Below are 2,912 nucleotides of genomic sequence, written 5' to 3'. Positions count from 1 at the left end.
TTCAAACCCACCAGCTGCTCCTCAGAAATCCACTGAAATTGGACGGAATGAATTGGAATCAACTTGTCAGCACTTAATAACAATAGCATACACATGTATATGTATGCATATATTTCCATACATACCAACCAACCAGTTGCCACTAAATCTGTTCCAACTCAGGATGATGCCATGTGTGTCCAAGTAGAATTGTGTTCCATAGGAGTCTCTTTTTTTCTTTTTTCCATGAGGTTCTCAGTGGCAGGTTTTTCAGTAGACCACTGCCTTTCACACATATATGAGGAGTATTCAGAAGTTAATGGAAAAAAGTGAATTAAAAGATAATGAAAATTGTTCCACAAGGTTTTTGAAGCCCCTCTTATAGTATATATAAATATCACATCAAATTTGCAAATACACATGCATATATAAGAATAGGAGCCCTGGTGTGGCACTGTAGGATAGGCACTGGACTGCTAACCATCAAGGTCAGCAGTTCAAACTCACCAACTACTCTCAGAAACCCTATGCAGGGTCACTATGAGTCAGAATGAACTCAACAGCACACAACAACAATACACAAACACATGTATCTATATTTTGGAATCAATGTGATGGCAGTGGGTTTGGTTTGCATCTATATGCTGATTTTACAAAAAGAAAACAATAAAAATGGGGAGAGTGAGAACTAGGAATAGGAGGCACATTTCTGAGTGTATCTTCTTATGCAGTTTTTATTTTTGAAAGACGTAAACAATTTACACATTCAGAAGATTAAATAAAGCAAAACAAAGCATTCTCTAAAACAGAACTCAAGTAAAACAAATGGTCCAAATTGTATTTCAAATTGATAAACTCTCTAATCAGAGAAAACAGTTATTTTAAGTAACTTGTCAATGTAGTATCTTTGATGGGATATATTCTAAGGATATGAAAAGAATGCAAAAAAAACCCTCTTAACCTCAGTAAATTCACTGCTAGCAGAAATACTGGAATAGTAACTTTGAAACTATTATATGTATATTTTAGGGAAACCAAATAAAAGAAAGAATATGTCAATGTTTTTAGCAACCAAGATTATCAATGTAAGATTGTGATAATAAAAGAAATACAATAAGGAAAAGCCTTGTTAATACTAAATTTTAATTGCAAACACAAACATGAAATCATGACTTTTAAAATATATGTATTCCTATCTTTGGCCCCTGAAAAGAGGCCAATAGGAATGAAAACATGGAGCCCCCAGATCCTAGTGTATAATTTCACAGAAATCTATATACTAGGATTCTTTGGATCAATAGACTATTTTTGGTCTCAGGCTAGAAACATACAAGATGGAACAAAGGACAGCTTACCATGTTAAAAAGCAAGGAAGCAGTCAAGGACTAATAAAGTTACGTCAAAAGGACCCGAAGCCAAAGTGAAGGGGTTTCCATTAACCTTTGAAACAAATGTGAGCATCAAAAAGACTAGCTGTATGATTATAACACATTGAATAAATAATCATCTATGAATCCATAATAAAACAATTTAAAAAAAAGAGAAAAGGTTTTTAAAAGAAAGTAGGATGAAGGGGTGGAAAGAAATAATAATAAAAAAAAGTTCTTAATGATAAATGTAAGGGTAAATTAGAAATGTACTGTACTGTTGCCTCTAATATAAAAATTGATTTAGGCAAACATCCTCAATGAATATCACTGAGTGGAAACTGACAAAGACTCTCCCTGTGCATAACTTCCAAACTGCAAAGGGAATAATAAACTTTTGCAATGGAGTCAACTTGCCTTTCTAGTACCAGGATAATCTAGAATGTCTCATTATGTGATGAAGTGTACAATACATTTGAAATAATAGGTCAGAAAGGTTAACCTAATTCTAATCAAGCATCTAGACCTAGCTTTCTATTTATAAATAGTACCAGCAACAGAGTACAAGTTGACAAAGGATAAGGAAGTACTGACAAAAATCCAGAATCTGGGACATTTTACATAAAACTGGCCTGGATTCTTTAAAAGTCAATGCCCTTTCAAAAAAAAATGGGGAAAATGATTTAAATTAAGAGACTTTTAGCCCTGGTCACACAATGGTTACACATTTAGCTAACCAAAAATTCAAAGGCATTCAATGTCATTACGGGAGAAAAATCTGACCCTCTGCTCCCATAAAGATTCTAGCTTTGAAAATTATGGGGCAGTTGTATTCTGTTACATGGGGTCACTATGAGTCAAAACTGACTCAACAGCACTGAACAACAACACTACATATATAGAAGAATATTCATATTCTTAGATTGATGCATGCTGTTAGGAATGACTTCTGACAAGGTACAACCAAATGTCTGATATAGAAAAGAATAGCAAGTATGACAAAAGGCTAACAATTGTTGCATTTAGATGGAGGTCATATAAATGTGCTGGTGTTTGAAATTTTTCAAAAGAAAGAGTTCAGGGAAAAAACCAAGATCATGGCATTCCATCATGGTCCATCACTGAGAGAGAAAAACAAGTTCCAACTGACCATTTCTCTTCCTTCCAAATTTATTATAGATTCCAAATATTCACTGATTAATAAAAAAAGAAACTTACATTCAGAAGGGTGCATAACTTAGACCTTAATTATGTTTTTTTATAAAATATATTCATTTTCTCAAATAACCCCAAAGACATCAAATCGTTCAAGAAATGTGCGGCTTTTTTTTTTTTTTTTAAATGTCAACCATTGTCAGATATTCTTTTATTCATTGGCCTGGCTTAAACATTTATTAATCTTGAGGTGTCATTTGCCTCTTGCCAGTACCAAATAAGATATTGAATTTTGTCTCTGTCCAATCTACAGTTTCTATAAATACTTGATAAGATCTGCTTTCTCCATTTAAAAGTGAAAATCATTTGGACTGAACTAGAAGAGAAAATATTTGTTCCACTCAAAATATT

The sequence above is a fragment of the Chrysochloris asiatica genome, unplaced genomic scaffold, assembly GCF_000296735.1.
Source record: "Chrysochloris asiatica unplaced genomic scaffold, ChrAsi1.0 scaffold00004, whole genome shotgun sequence".
NCBI classification, from domain to species: domain Eukaryota; kingdom Metazoa; phylum Chordata; class Mammalia; order Afrosoricida; family Chrysochloridae; genus Chrysochloris; species Chrysochloris asiatica.
Note: the sequence above shows the minus strand (reverse complement) of the source record.